Source organism: Hemiscyllium ocellatum, chromosome 4, assembly GCF_020745735.1.
Source record: "Hemiscyllium ocellatum isolate sHemOce1 chromosome 4, sHemOce1.pat.X.cur, whole genome shotgun sequence".
NCBI lineage: Eukaryota > Metazoa > Chordata > Chondrichthyes > Orectolobiformes > Hemiscylliidae > Hemiscyllium > Hemiscyllium ocellatum.
This window is the reverse complement of record NC_083404.1, coordinates 46739182-46756712: the sequence shown is the minus strand read 5'-3', so window position 1 is coordinate 46756712 and position 17531 is coordinate 46739182.

Genomic DNA, 17531 nt, shown 5'->3' with positions numbered 1-17531 from the left:
CCTCCTCTCATACTCTATTTTTATGATTAGCATTTTAGTTATTATGTGCTATCCATTATGTTCTGACCAATCATCTGGCCAGCCATTCATTTTTGATCAGTTTATATTTTCTTTTCCTTCGGTTTGATGCTTTCTTTAACTTCATAAGATAACCACAGGTGGTAGGTCCTCCTTTTAGAAGTTTTCTTTATTGTGGCAATATACCTATTCTGAGTATTGTGAAATATACCATTAAAAGTCCAAGGCCATCATGACAATGTCCTGATGAAGGGCTTATGACCTAAACATCAATTCTCCTGCTCCTCAGATGCTGCCTGACCTGCTTTTCCAGCACCACATTCTCGACTCTGATCTCCAGCATCTGCAGTCCTCACTTCCATCACCATCAAAACAATTCACTTCAGTTAGCTTAGCTTTTATGTTCACATTGTGGCCTATTCTTAATTTAAAACACCAAGCTTAGACCCAGCATTCTACCCTGTAAACTAAATTCAATTGTCTTATAATTTTTAAAGATGCTCCTTCAAAATCTTCTCTTTGGTAAGCGTTTGGTCATGTGTTTATCTAACTCAGTTTTAAACTTGATTTTGATCATTCTCCTGTGAGGTAATTGGAAGATATGACCTGTTAAAGGTGCTATATTGATGCAAGCTGCCATTGTTATGTTGTTAGATGTGGGTCACCTTTGGTGATCAGCTGAGATCGGTCACCTGCCCATAACAAGCAGGGAATGTCTACATGTAATTCCTCTCTTTGCATGCCTACACAAGTGGTACAATATAGTAACAGCATTAGTAGTGATATCTGCCCGAGGAGAGTTCTACTTCACAACTTCTGTATTCTTCAGTTTCTTGTAGGAGTCTCCCATTTCCAAATTGTCTAGTGTTGTGATTTTCCTTCTCCCTCTTGTCAACATCTTCCTAATTTTCCTTCAATTTGCCTTGAATATAGGCAATCCAACACAATTCAATCTTTCTTGATGATATTCAATAACAATCTTTTCATCTTCCAGAAAATAGTCTGATGGGAAATTACCATGATTCCTTTTCTGGTCAGGAAATATGGTTAAAGTGCTTGATGGGGAATTCCAAAATCAGAGAAGGTAAATAGAACAAACTCTTTTTTGAAGGTCAGTACTGTTGGAGTCATACTCAGCAAACAAAAAGACTTGAGCCTGTGTGTAGTTAGAAAGTTTTAACAGCCCTCAAGATGATTAAGTATCCCACACATGGAAAGCAAAACAAAAAAAAGGCCGCGTCAGACATTTGCACTAACAATTCCATGGTAGAGACTGGCAATTGAGAAAGTCTCCACTGCCCTGTTACTTTTCTTTTTCCTGTTGGAAATGTTATTTGTGATTGTATTCGCTGATGGGCTGACCCTTGGGAAGCATGTATGTGGTTTTATGACAATGATAGGTATTTATTGACCTGATCCATCATGAGTACTAGACGTCTCTTTGTCTTCCCTCTGTGAAAGGCGAAAATAATAAAAATGCAGATGCTGGACTTTGAAACAATTCTGTAAATGTTTTCACTTCTTTTGTCATCTCCGTGGGAAACAATAACAGCATCTGTGTTCCAAAGCAGGGCCACTCATTTGCATGCAGGGGATAGACATTTCTGTTATGATCAATTTTATGCATTAGTTCATTTCATGGTGTTAAGACAACCACAATCCAAGCACTTGGCATTCCATAGACACGCTATTCATCCATTTAGTCCCAATCATATTGATTCACACAGGCTTAGAGATGGCCATGCACCCAAAGAGAAACCGCAGAGAATAAGCCTATTGCTGACTTGTTACGTTTCTTAGTGCAGAGATGGTCCAACTGTTACCCCTTAAAGTCCAAAAGACATAAAGTTGTTACTTTAGACTGAGACATGTCAGACACGTTTCAAGTGCATGTGGATATTCAAAGCTTTAAATCATTGCTCAAAGAGATCAGGAGTCAAATAATTGCTGCTTTTCTCCTTAAAGGAACATGTGTTACAGCAATAAGGAATTTACAGAAACCAACTGAAAGTGGTGCTGTGTGAAATCCTGCCATGTTCACAGTTTGGCAGATGCTTTGTTTACGCCTACATGAGAATTTGATTTACTGCTTAAGTGCGTTTTTTTCCAACGTTGGGTTTTAAGTGTCATTTTGACTCAGAGAATTACAGCAGTAGTGACCAATAATGTTCTCCTGTTTAGCAACCTTGTTAATGATCTGGCAAAACCTTTTACCGGAAGATAATCTCCCTTCAATACATTGCAATAAATATTGCTGGGCCAAAGCCATGTTGTAAACTTTTTAAAAGTATTGTTTTGATAAGGATTCAAAGAAGGATGGGTCCAAGCTGAGAATGAGAATACAAAATTATGAAATCTACCTGATTTGGATTTATTTTGCAAATAGAATGAAAGTATAAAGACTGGGATTATTTGATTAATTATATTTACTATTCCAAATAACTGCAATTTTGTTTTCACTTGACCTGTCAACTTGTAGCTCTCTCTTATTTTGACTCAGAAGGTTCAGTGTTCAAATTCCATTCAGGGCTCCAGGTTAACAATCCCACTAAGGGAATGCTGCACTGTCAAAGCTTTTCTCTTTCTGTTAAAAATTACACAGCACCAGCTTATAGTCCTTTCTCTTTCTGATGAGATATGAACTGAGGCTCTCTCAGTAGGGGTGAAATATCCTCCATGGGGCAGTATGGTGCCTCAGCGATTAGCACTGCTGCCTCATAGTGCCAGGGACCGGAGTGCGATTCCTGCCTTGACTGTCAGTTGGATTTTGCACATTCTCCCTGTGGCTGCATAGGTTTCCTCCGGGTATTCCAGTTTCCTCCCATAAACGAAAGATATGCAGCTCAGGTGAATTGGTCATGCTCAATTGCCCATAGTGTTAGTGGCATTAGCCAGGGGTAAATATAAGATCCGGGTGGGTTACTGTTCGGAAGTTCAATGTGGACTTGTTGGGTCAAAGGGCCTGTTTCCATACTGTAGGGAATCTAATCTAACATTCTGGGTGGAACTGCCCCGAGGTTAGTGCAATTCAATGTGCTAGGTGCTGTGCTTTGTAGGATCCTGCTGTTATGGAGTCCTAGAGATGTACAGCGCAGAAACAGGCCCTTCGGTCCAACTTGTCCATGCCGACCAGATATCCTAACCTAATCTAGTCCCATTTGCCAGTATTTGGCCTGTATCCCTTGAAATCCTTCCTATTCTTATACCCATTCAGATGCCTTTTAAATGTTGCAATTATACCAGCCTCCCCCACTTTCTCTGGTGGCTCATTCCTTATACGCGCCACCTTCTGCATGGAAAAGTCGCTCCTTAGGTTCCATTTAAATACTTCCCTTCTCACCCTCAATCTGTACCTTGTAGTTCTGGACTTCTCCTTCGCAGGGAAAAGACCTAAGGATGGACTACACCTGAATGGGAAGGGGACTAATATACTGGCTGGGAGATTTGCAGGAGCTGCTCAGGAGGATTTAAACGAGTAAGTTGGGGGAGGGGGGTGGTGGGTGGGAAATAGTGGGGAAAGAGATCAAACTGAGACTGGTACAGTTGGGAAAAGGAGCGAATCAAACAGCCAGGGCAGGCTGGGGCAAAGTAGAGAACAAGGTAGGACTGATAAATTAAACAGCATTTACTTCAATGCAAGAGGCCTAACAGGGAAGGCAGATGAACTCAGGGTATGGTTAGGAACATGGGACTGGGATATCACAGCAATTACAGAAATGTGGTTCAGGGATGGACAGGACTGGCAGCTTAATATTCCAGAATACAAATGCTACAGGACGATAGAAAGCGGAGGTGGGGGGTGCAAGAGAGAAGGGGGAGTGGTGTTTTTGATAAGAGAAAACATTACTGCTGTGCTGAGGGAGGATATTCCTGGGAATCCATGCAGGAAAAGTTTTTGGGTGGAAAAGAGAAATAAGAAAGAGATGATCACCTTATTGGGATTGTATATAGATTCCCTAATAGTCAGAGGAAAATTTAGAAACAAATTTCAGTTATCAGTAAGAATAATAAGGTAGTTACAGTAGGGGATTTTAGCTTTCCAAACATAGACTGGGACTACCATAGTGTTGAGGGTTTAGATGGAGAGGAACTTGTTAAGTGTGTAGAAGAAAATTTTCTGATTCAGTACGTGGATGTACCTACTATAGAAGTTGCAAAACTTGACCTACTCTTGGGAAATAAGGAAGGGCAGGTGACTGAGGTGTCAGTGGGGGAGCACTTTGGAGCAAGTGACCATAATTCTAATAGTTTTAAATAGTGATGGAAAAGATTTGACTGGATCTAAAAGTTGAAGTTCTAAATTGGAGGAAGGTCAATTTTGATGGCATTCAGCAAGAACTTTCAAAAGCTGATGGGGCAGATGTTCACAGTTAAAGGGATGGCTTGAAAATGGGAAACCTTCAAAAATGAGATAATGAGAGTCCAGATTCAGTATATTCCTGTTAGGGTGAAAAGAAAGGCTGGTAGGTGGAGGAAAAGCTGGGATGACAAAAGAAATTGAGGGTTTGGTTAAGAAAAAGAAGGAAGCATATGTCAGGTATAGACAGGAGAGATCGAATGAATCCTTAGAAAAGTATAAAGGCAGGAGAAATATACTTAAGAGGGAAATCAAGAGGGCAAAAAGGGGACATGAGATAGCTTTGGCAAATAGGGTTAAGGAGAATCCAAAGGCATTTTATAAATGCATAAAGGACAAAAGGGTAACTAGGGAGAGAATAGAGCCCCTTAAAGAGCAGCAAGGCAGCGTATATATGGAGCCGCAGGTGATGGGGGAGATACTAAACAAGTATTTTGCATCAGTGTTTACTGTGGAGAAGGACATGGAAGATATATAATGTAAGGAAATAGATGGTGACATCTTGCAAAATGTCCAGATTACAGAGGAGGGAGTGCTGGATGTCTTGAAACAGTTAAAGGTGGATAAATCCCCAGGACCTGATCAGGTGTACCCGAGAACTCTGTGGGAAGATAGGGAAGTGATTGCTGGGCCCCTTCCTGAGATATTTGTATCATTGATAGTCACAGGTGAGGGGCCAGAAGATTGGAGGTTGGCTAACGTTGTGCCATTATGAAAGAAAAGTGCTAAGAAAAAGCCAGGGAACTATAGACCAGTGAGCCTGATATTGGTGGCAGACAAGTTATTGGAGGGAATCCTGAGGGACAGGATATACATGTATTTGGAAAGGCGAGGATTGATTAGGATAAGTCAACATGTCTGTGTGCATGGGAAATCGTGTCTCACAAACTTGCTTGAGTTTGTTGAGGAATTTTAAAAAGAAGATTGATGAGGGCAGAGCAATAGACATGATCAATATGGACGTCAGGAAGGTATTCAACAAGATTCCTCATGGGAGACTGGTTATCAAGCTTAGATCTCATGGAATACAGGGAGAACTAGCTATTTGGATACAGAACTGGCTCGAAGTTAGAAGACAGAGGGTGGTGGTAGAGGGTTGCCTTTCAGAATGGAGGCCTGTGACCAGTGGCGTGCCACAAGGATGGGTACTGGGTCCACTGCTTTTTGTCATTTATACAAATGATTTGGATATGAACGTAAGAAGTATAGTTAGTTTGTTTGCAGATGACACCAAAATTGGAGGTGTAGTGGACAGCAAAAAAGGTTACCTCAGAGTACAACAGGATCTTGATCAGATAGGCCAATAGGCTGATGAGTGGCAGATGGAGTTTAATTTAGATAAATGCGAGATACTGCATTTTGGAAAAGCAAATCAGCGCAGGGCTTATACACTTAATGGTAAAGTCCTGGGCGGTGGTTTGCTGAACAAAGAGACCTTGGAGTGCAGGTTCATATTCCTTGAGTCACAGCAAGATAGGATAGTGAAGAAGGCGCTTGGTATGCTTTCCTTTATTGGTCCGAGCATTGAGTAAAGGAGTTGGGAGGTCACTTTTGGAATATTGTGTGCAATTCTGGAATTGCAATTCTCTTTGCAGTTTGGAGGCCCAGTGCATAGGTGGTAAAAGGGAAAAGGATATAAAATGGGTAAATATTAAGGGAGAGAATGGGTGACATTTGAAGAGCTGAGACTCGCTCCAGGTAACCATGACAAATCTGAACAGCAACAGAAGACGGAGGGGTGCATTTGTCTGGGAGAGGACCCCTGCCACACAGTACAGTTTTCCAAGGCCCTGCACCCACCAAAGGATGGCTCTGGCAAATATTTCTCACTCAATCAACATTACAAAAAACAGATTCTGATCATAAGCATATTGCTGCTTCAATTTTGCTAAGTGCCAACTCATTACCCCCCAGTCCTAAGGATAAGCAGTTTCCTTCAGAAGGGAATAAATTTTACATACAAAACTCAGAAAAAGGCATTCTTGGGAATTTTATAAGTCTGTGATGAAATATTTAAAGTATACATCTGAATTCAAACCACACTGATTTCCATCAGACATGGGCAACCAAATTACAATGATTTAATTCTGTTACATTACCAGTTTTAGCATTGGCTGTGGGTGCCCTTTTTAATGAAAAAATGATGGATAAAAGAAAGATCAAAGAGTTGAGAGAAGGTAAAGGGGAGAAAATAGTAATACCTATATAGGAAATGAATGTCAGAGAATGTCAGAGGGAATAATAGAGAAAAAAACCCTAGGATTGCACCAACAATCAAAACTAGATGTTTCAAAGATAGCAAAAAGACAAAGCAACTAAAAACTTTATATCTTAATGCACATAACATTCCTAATAATGATCGTATACATAAAAGTAAATAAATATGGTGTGATAGCCATATGTAAACATGACTGCAATGACTGGGTCTTGAATATTGAGAAATATATGACTTTCAAGAAACAGGAAGCTAGGTAAATGCGAAGGATAGTATTATTAATCAGGAATAGCATCTGTGCAAGCATTAAACTTGGCACTGGTTAAGAACATCGACATGCAGAATGGGTTTGGGGGGAGATAAGGAATAGTGGGCAAAAGAAGTCACTGGCAGTAATAGTCTAGAGGTCACCTAACAGTAATCATGCTGTGGGACAAAAGGTACATGAAGACATACTGGGTGCTTGTGATAAAAGGATGGCAATAATCATGGTTATTAATCTGCACATAAACTAATAAAATCAGATTGGCAGTAGCAGCATGGATCAAGAGTTCAGAGACACCCTCAGAATAGCTTCTTAGAGCATCATACTTTTGGACTTGCTACGACAGCAGGCTATATCAAACTTAGTTTTGTGTAATATGTTATGATTAATTAGTGACCTCAAAGTAAAGGCTCACCCCAAGAGCAGAAATTTTGATCTGACTGAATTGTACATCTGTTTAAAAAGGCGATGATTGGTGACATGGCTAATATCTTGCACTAAATAAGGGAAATATGTAGTTATGAAATCTAAACTAGCTGAAGTGAACTGGACAGAGGATGCAGTAAAGAAGTAGCAGCAGACATTTAAGGGAATATTTCAGAATCCTCAAATTAAGAATATTCCATGAGAAAGAAAACATTCTAGAAGCAAGACCCGCAACCCATGACGAATGAAAGAATTTAAGGACAGCCGCAAACTTAAGGAAGAACCATATAATTGAGCAAAGATAATTGGCAATTCCAATGACTGTGTAGAATATAAAGAATAGCAGAGTATTTCTAAAAGTTTAATTTGGGGGACAAAATTAGAGCACGCAGGGAGCTCGCTAGAATTCTCTAAATGGATAGCAAAAGTTTCTGCAGGTATTTAAAAAAGGAGAGAGGAAGTGAAGTGGGTGGTAATCCTCTAGAGAGTGAGAATGATGAGTTAATTGTAGATGATAAGGAACTTGCAGAAGAAATTAACAAATATTTTGCTTCTGTCTTCACTATCGAGAATACCTTAAAAAATCCAGTAATAATAATACATCACAAGGTTGAGGGGAGAGAGGAACGTAATGTAATTATAATCAATAGCGAAATGGTACTGAACAAATTGAAGCCCCTCGGATCTAATAGATTTCACTCAAGGCTCTTAAAAGAGGTTGTTATTATATAAAAGTTGCACTAATATTAATTTTCCAAAATTTCCTAGATTCAGGAATGGTTCTATCAGAATGGAAAGTAGAAACATAAACCTTCAATTTAAGAAAGGACAGAGGATGAAAACAAGAAACTATAGGCTGGTTACCATGATGTTTATTGCAATGCAGGTGTTAGCATTAATCATGAAAGTGATTATAGCTGCACACCTAGGAAAACTCAAAATAATTGTGAACTGTCAACTTGGGATATGGGAAAATCACATGTAACTCAATTAATGCAGTTCTTTGAAGGATTAACGTGCTGTGAATTGCATAAGAGGAGCTTGCATTATACTGTCCTTGATTTTAAAGAAGGTAATCGATATAGTGCCACAACAAAGGATATTATGAAAATAAAAGCTCATAAAAGCTCAGTGTGTGGAGATAGAAGATTTTCTGCAAGACTATATTCACCACTTCCTGTCAATCAGACAGCAATCCAATTGCATATTCTCTGTTTTCTGCCCATAAAGGAGAAAGTGAGGACTGCAGATGCCGGAGATCAGAGCTGAAAATGTGTTGCTGGACAAACACAGCAGGTCAGGCAGCATCCAAGGAGCAGGAGAATCGACGTTTCGGGCATGAGCCCTTCTTTTGTTTCTGTCTATAAAGTAGAGGATCAGTTATCCTAGTGAGCTTGGCAGCTGCTTTGTAATGCAGAGTGATGCTAACAATGTGGGATCAATTCTCAGCCTGGCTGAAATTGCCATAAAGAATTCTCCTTTTCAAACTCTCCCTTCACCTAAGACCTGGTGACTCACATGTTAAACCAACACCCGTCTTTTCTGTCTGATGAGCCATGTGATTTGATAAGACCATGGTGACTTGCAGATGGATGTGGCAGTTTGGAAGCATTGTGTTCTAGTTTCAAGTATGAAAGAGATACAGAAATAGCCAAAACAGGTCAGACTTTTAAGTTTGTATCTGCATAACTTTGCCTGTCTGGCATGACAAATGCCCAAAAATTGCCATGATGAGGCAGGTGGTTTGGCAATGCCCACTTGCTTGGGCAAAGAGTGGAAGAGGACTGTGTCCATGGAACATGCAGAAAATGGTAATGATGGTGGCAACAGTTAAACACTTAGAGAAGCAAACAATGATCTGTGCTTCTCAGTAACTGCTCTAACTTTCATTATTGGGAATTAGTGCTGTCTCGAATCTCAGGGCAGCTGAGTGGTAGCTGCATAGAAATGAGGCAGGAATTGGCTGATGAGGTGCAAATGCATGGAAATAAAGTCGACATCACTAATTAGTGAAATTCAGAACTATTCAAATCTTGAGGGAAAGATCAGGGAAAATAATCCTTAATATCAACAATCTGACTTTTTCACTCACTGTATTTTCCCAATTTTCTTTCCATTGCCCATATTGTTTAAGGGAGTGGAAACTTTTATGTTATATTGGTTCTGTTTCTCAGTCCACCTTCACTGCCAGACCTGCTGAGTATTTCTGGCAATTTTAATTTAATTTCAGTGTCTCAGCACCCACAGGAGTTTGGCTTTAGACATTTTTAATCAACTTGTTGAGAGATGTTTTGAAACATTTCTGAACTACCAAGTTAGAAATCCCTTTGAAACTTGAACGGAACTTTTCTGGATCAGAGGTTGGGGCACAATCACTGTGACACAACAGTCTTGTAGTATTATGCTTTCATATAAACTTCACATTTCAGCATTTCTGACATCTACCAACAGATAACTTCAACTCAAATTGTAGAAAGTATGTCTTCTTTCTATAATTTACGTATTATCATTCCTTTCTTTGTCCATGCTGTTAATGGTACATTGCTTTAATTATTACATTCAGAAAGTTATAAATATGCACTGAAACCAAATATATTGAAGAGCATGAGGATAAAACTTTATTAGATAAATGTTAGCTAACGAATATAAAATCTGATATTAAGATATGTTACAGGTAGATGGAAAAGATACAATGACATCACTCAGTTAGCTTAAGGTGGATCTATATCCAAGATCCATTGATAAAAAGGGAGGCAAGGGAGGAGGGGAGTGGCATTTTGACAAGGGATAACATTACATCTGTGCTGAGGGAGGATATTTCCAGAAATCAATCCAGGAATGTTATTTGGGTGGAACTGAGAAATAAGAAGGAGATGATCGCTTTATTAGGATTGTATTATAGATATCCTAATAGTCAGAGGAAAATTGAGAAACAAACTTGTAAGGAGATTTCAACTATCTGTAAGAATAATAGGGGTTTATGGTAGGGGATTTTAACTTTCCAAACATAGACTGGGACTGCCATAGGGCTAAAGGTTTGGATGGAGAAGAATTTGTTAAGTGTGTACAAGACAATTCAGTATGTGGATGTACCTACTAGAGAAGGTGCAAAACTTGACCTACTCTTGGGAAATAAGGCAGGGCAGGTGACTGAGGTGTCAATGGGGGAGCACTTTGGGGCCAGAGACCATAATTCAATTAGATTTAAAATGGTGATGGAAAAGGATAGATCAGATCTAAAAGTTGAAGTTCTAAATTGGAGAAAGGCCAATTTTGACAGCATTAGGCAAGAACTTTTGAAAGATGATTGGAGGCAGATGTTCACAGGTAAAGGGACGGCTGGAAAATGGGAAGCCTTCAGCAATGAGATAATGAGAATCCAGACAAAGTATATTCCTGTTAGGGTGAAAGGAAAGGCTGGTAGGTATAGGGAATGCTGGAATGTGGGTTTGATTAAGAAAAAGAAGGAAGCATATGTAACAAAGAGGATTGATGAGGGCAGAGCGGTAGATGTGATCTATATGGACTTTAGTAAGGGGTTCGACAAGGTTCCCCATGGGACACCGATTAGCAAGGTTAAATCTCATGGAATACAGGGAGAACTAGTAGCCATTTGGATACAGAACTGGCTCAAAGGTAGAAGACAGAGGGTGGTGGTGGAGGGTTGTTTTTCAGACTGGAGGCCTGTGACCAGTGGAGTGCCACAAGGATCGGTGCTGGGTCTTCTACTTTTTGTCATTTACATAAAAGATTTGGATGTGAGCATAAGAGGTACAGTTAGTAAATTTGAAGATGACACCAAAATTGAAGGTGCAGTGGACAGTGAAAAGGGTTACCCCAGATTACAACAGGATCTGGACCAGATGGGCCAATGGGCTGAGAAGTGGCAGATGGAGTTTAATTCAGATAAATGCAAGGTGCTGCATTTCGGGAAAGCAAATCTTAGCAGGACTTCTACACTTAATGGTAAGGTCCTAGGGAGTGTTGCTGAACAAAGAGACCTTGGAGTGCAGGTTCACAGCTCCTTGAAAGTGGAGTCGCAGGTAGATAGGATAGTGAAGAAGGCGTTTGGTATGCTCTCTTTAATTGGTCAGAGTACTGAGTACAGGAGTTGGGAGGTCATGTTGTGGCTATATAGGACATTGGTTTGGCCACTGTTGGAATATTGCATGTAATTCTGGTCTCCTTTCTATCAGAAAGATATTGCGAAACTTGAAAGGGTTCAGAAAAGATTTACAAGGCTGTTGCCAGGGCTGGAGGATCTGAGCTATAGATTAGATTACTTACAGTTTGGAAACAGACCCTTCGGCCCAACATGATCACACCAACCCGCTGAAGTGCAACCCACCCAGCCCCATTCCCTTACATTTACCCCTGCCCCTAACACTATGGGCAAGTTAGCATGGTTAATTCACCTAGCCTGCACATTTTTGATTGTGGGAGGAAACCAGAGGAAACCCACGCAGACACGGGGAGAATGTACAAACTCCACACAGTAAGTCACCTGAGGCGGGAATTGAACCTGGGTCTCTGGTGTTGTGAGGCAGCAGTGCTAAACACTGTGCCACCGTGCCACCCACAGAGAGGCTGAATAGGCTGTGGCTGTTTTCCCTGGAGTGTCGGAGGCTGAGGGGTGGCCTTATAGAGGTTTACAAAATTATGAGGGGCATAGATAGGGTAATTAGACAAAGTCTTTTCCCTGGGGTCGGCGAGTCCAGAACTAGAAGGCATAGGTTTAGGGTGAGAGGGGAAAGATATAAAACAGACCTAAGGGGTAACTTTTTCACAAAGAGGGTGGCACAGGTATGGAATGAGCCACCTGAGGAAGTGGTGGAGGCTGGTACAATTGCAACATTTAAGAGACATTTGGATGGGTATATGAATAGGAAGGGTTTGGAGGGATATGGGCCGGGTGCTGGCAGGTGGGACTAGATTGGGTTGGGATATCTTGTCGGAAGGGTCTGTTTCCATGCTGTACATCTCTGTGACTCTATGACTGTATGACCTGCCTTATTTCCATTTACTAATGACTTACAAAAATAATCAAACTCAACTTTGAAATATTCAATTCAAGTCAAGGTGAAACAGTATTCTTGGGCACAGAGTTCCAGATTTACAGTGAAGTGTGAAGAAGTGCTTCAAAGTGAACTCTTGGGCAGACAATGGCTCAGTGGTTAGCACTGCTGCCTTACAGTGCCAGAGAAAAGGGTTCAATTCCAGCCTTGGTGGCTGTTTGTGTTGAGTTTGTGTATTCTCCCTGTGTCTGCATGGGTTTCCTCCGGCTGCTTCAGTTTCTTCCCATAGTCCAAAGAAGTGTAGATTAAGTTGATTGGCCACGTTAAATTGTCCTTTGCAATTCCAAAATCCTGTCAAAATCATCACCAACCAGGTCAGGTCTATGCTTGGATCAGTGATTCATTCCGACTAAACCTGTGTGGTACCAGGCAGGACAGTCTCTCATTGCTCTACAGCAACATTGTTAACACAGTCTCAATCAATGGGTGGGAATCAGAATACTTCCTGAGCAGATCTGGAGTTAGGCAGGGCTGGCCACACTCTCCTGCCTTGCGTGCTGTACAACACCTTTGCCGAGTCCATCATGGAGAATGCGAGCCTGAATTCCAGGCAGCAGAGACCTGCAAATCAACGATCCTTGTATATGGTTATGATTTGGAGATGACAGTGTTGGACTGAGGTGTTCAAAGTTAAAAATCACACAACACCAGGTTATAGTCCAACAGGTTTAATTAGAAGCACACTAGCTTTCGGAGCGATGCTCCTTCATCAGGTGATAAGGAGCGTCGCTCCGAAAGCTAGTGTGCTTCCAATTAAACCTGTTGGACTATAACCTGGCCTTGTATATGGTTGACATTGCCATTTGCTGCTTGGATCTGCTGCCAATGTGCAGACTCATGAGCATCTGCAAACAATTCGAGCTGGCCTTGGGAACCAAGGTAAATTGAGGCAACAACGAGGCCATGTCCTTTGGGAACTGGGTAAAAACAATGACTGCAGATGCAGGAAACTAGATTCTGGATTAGTGGTGCTGGAAGAGCACAGCAGTTCAGGCAGCATCCAAAGTGCCGTAAAATCGACGTTTTGGGCAAAAGCCCTTCATCATGAATAAAGGTAGTGAGCCTGAAGCGTGGAGAGATAAGCTAGAGGAGGGCGGGGATGGGGAGAAAGTAGCATAGAGTACAATGGGTGAGTGGGGGAGGGGATGAAGGTGATAGGTCAGGGAGGAGAGGGTGAACTGGGCCAAGCGATCCTTTATCCCCTTCACAGTCAGGACAGATTACCTGAAGCTGCTGGGAATATGGTTCAGAGAGGCTAGGGTGTGTGCAAAAACTTGGGGAACAGTATATTGTTAAGACAAGGCAGAAACTAAGCTTTTGGGAGTGCTGCTCCCTCTCCATTGTGGGTTAAAACCTGTTCATCGGTTTGAGGCACCCTCTGTATTGTTGTATGTAGCACAGGTCTGGCCCATTCCCAGAACCTGAGCCATTACAGTCACACAAGCCATCTTCAACTTCACCTGGAGGGCTAAGATGGATATCATGTGCAAAACTCTGGATAAGGGGGAAGACTGCAGCAATGCCGTCCTCATCCTGATGGCCATCTTTGTGTATGGCTGTATCAAGCTGCAGTAGACCCTTGATATATGAACATCAATTGTCACTACATTCCCAATCACCTGTCCTTCATGAAGAAATTTGCAAAGAAAAGCGCCTTTGACCACAAGTCCATTAGGAAGTAGTCAGCACATGATGTTCTCGAGACCCTATGTGAAAAGCAGAGATGGATCCTGTCGAGTTGTTCCCTGAGGAGACTGTCAAAGTCATTCAGCAGAATGCCTCATCACCAGACGTTTCCAATAAGCAGCAAGACATCGCTTGGCCGGTGTTGAGAAGGGCATTACCTGTAGGATCCTTCATGTATGCCCATTGCATAATACCCTTAAAGAGTGGTGGGAGGGCGGAGGGGGTGGGTAGAGTGTGGAATGGTTGAGGCACATCTCCTGCTAGAACGTGCCTTTGCAAAGGAAGTCTGGAGAGAGATGCAGTGGTTCCTGTCAAAGTTCATCCAGAGCATCACCATGATGCAGGACTCTGTGCTCGACAGTCTGCTCCCCAGGATGCACATCGAAATAAACATCGACTCTGCCTGGAGGACCATGGAAGACGCTCTTCAGTCTGCCTGAATCTTGTTGGTCTTCCTGAGTCAGGAGTTGACCTTAACTGAGTATTGCAGACTGGCTCATGCCAATGTCTACACGTTTACATATATCATGACTTGTCATGCATGCTGGTTTCATTAGTTATTTTCATTGTAATGTCATAATTACTGTGCAATAATCATTGAAGGTGGCAGGTTGAGAGAATAGTTAATAAAGTACATGGCATCCTGAAATGTATTAATAGTGGCTGAGAGTACAAAGCAAGGAAGTTATGTTAAACTTGAGTCAAAGTTTGGCCTCAGCTGAAGTATTGCATTCAGTTCTGGACACTACAGTGTAGGAAGAATGTGAAAATGTTAGAGAGGGTGCAAAAGTATTATCAAGACTAGTTTCAGGGATGTGGAACATATGTTGCATAGATAGATGGGACTGCTATCCTTTGAAAGAAAAGTTGAGAGGAGATTTTATTGAGGTATTCAATATCAAAAAGTCAAGAATAGAGTAAATAGGGTGAAACTGTTCCCATTAGGCAAAGGATTGAGAGGGCACAGATTTTAATTATTTTGCAAAAGAAACCTTGAGAGCACGAGAAAAAAACCTTAAGATGCGGATTAGGTTCTGGAATACACTGCTGTACATCGTATGGAGGAGGCATGTTCGACTAAAGCATTTCAGAACAGAAGGATTTGATGCGCTATGGAGAGCAGTTGGGAAATGGCAGTATGTGAATTGACCCTTCAAATGGCAGCATATACATAATGGAGCAAATGGCCTCCTTTAGCTTTGTAACCATTCACCATTCTGTGATGTCCTGATTCTACCAGCAGCTTAGAATTCCACTTGAATTTTAAATAAAAAACAAATATTTACTTCAAAGCATGTGCAATAACCTCAGTCTTTTCTGCACAGGTATGCTATTTTCTCACCTTTTCTTATAACCTTCAGACAATTCACAGAAGGTATTCCAGGCATTTTCCGACATGTTTCCTTTCAAAGCTGTTGCAAATAATCAGAACTTATCTTTAGATCATATTTACTATGAAACTCAGATAATGCATTGTAATTTTAACTCAATGAATAGAGAAATGATCTTACTGGCTGTTTTTGAGGTTCTTACAATTTCATGGCTGTCTGAGTGAATGATTAAGATGAATAGCAAATGATAGATAACGGGAAAGAACCTCGAAGACAAGTGACCTAACTTTCATTTTTTTTAAATTGCCGCTCATTTTTGCTCTCTCTGCCAGCAGGTTTCATTTCTTTTCTTGTAATTTAGAGACCGATGTGAAGTGCTACGTAAGGTTGCATGGTTAAAGATGTAAACCAGCTTGATGCATTCCTGCATGAAGATGTTAGAGATCATGAATATATGGATTGGTTGGGGTGGTAGGCAAATTTAAACAATTCTGCAGCAAATGTTTATCCCTAAAAGACCATCACTAAGAAAATCAGATCACCTGGCCATTAATACATTGGTGTTCATGTGTGCTCAGTTCCTGCTACAAAAAGTGCTCCATTAACTGGAAAACACAGTGGGCCATCCGAAAGAGATGGAACACACTATATAAGGGAAATAATCTTTTTCTTCCTTGCTATATTTTCTGTGCATGTGTGGCAAAATGGCATCTTTTCCAGGTTTTGGACCTATTGGAATCAACTTCATTTTAATATTATTCCCAAGCTCTTGGCAATAATTGACCCTGGTGGGTGATAGAGAATACATGCACTGTTTCACATATTATTGCAGGATTTGTAAGGCCAACTTACATGAATGTCATCTTTGGGTGGTGCAGGATTTATACACAGCTTTGCAGTGCCTCATTACTACAATAGAGTTGACACTGTCCAGGTAATCACACGGCAGGGCAGAGTCATACCCTTGAGAGTCACCTCTTGGGCAGTGCATAAAACAGTTTTTCATCCGTCTTCAACCATGGTAAGACCAGTTGGACAATTCCATTTCATTCCCCATATATTGAACAGTAACCTTTGAATTCACCTCTGTGTTGCACCAATGGATAAGCTTTATTGGCATGTTCAATCTTTGCAGTGAGACCTACATCTATCAGAGTGTGACAGACATTAGTGGCTGTTGCCTCTCCAGACCAAAGTGGTTACAGAAGTGGTTCTGTTCAATTATGCTTTTGGAGGTGAGAGGAACAACTACAATCCATAAAAAGAATTGGCTTAACAGGCCAAATCTGTTCAAGCTCATTATTTCATGCACCATCAATCCTGTGAAGGTAATGCAAGCAGAGGTGCTGCCTGTAGATGTGGCAAATAACTACTCAGAAGATCACTTTTGTTGATATTCCTGTACCATCTGCACATGCACAGCTAGCAATCATCTTTACTGGCATCTTGGCACTGACAATACACACTGTGTATTTGTAAACTTCCATCAATCCTTGTTACAATAAAAACAGAAAAACTTCAATTTATAAAGCAATTTTCATAACCTCAGTTGATCCAAGATCATTTTTCTTTTATTTATTGATATCAGATGTATCTAAGTACAGTAAAACGTTTTGTTTTGCCAGCAGTACAGGCAGATCATAGCAAACAAGGACACATAGATCATAGGGTGAGGCCTACAAGTTACAGCTACATGGAGGTGCACAAAAGCAAGATCAACATTAGATTTGAAATTGGAGAGGTCCACTCAGCAGTCTAATAACAGCAGGGAAGAAGCTGTTTGTGAACCTGGTGGTATGTGTGTTTAAGCTTCTGTATCTTCAGCCTGATGGAAGAGGTTGGAAGAGAGTATTATCATGATGGGAGGGGTCTTTGATGATGTTGGCAGCCTTTCTGTGGCAATGAGCAGTATAGTTGGAGTCCGTGGATGGGAGGTTGGCTTGCATGTTGGTCTGCGAGTAAAAAATGAGGTCTGCAGATGCTGGAGATCACAGCTGCAAATGTGTTGCTGGTCAAAGCACAGCAGGCCAGGCAGCATCTCAGGAATAGAGAATTCGACGTTTCGAGCATAAGCCCTTCATCAGGAATAAGAGAGAGAGAGCCAAGCAGGCTAAGATAAAAGGTAGGGAGGAGGGACTAGGGGGAGGGGCGATGGAGG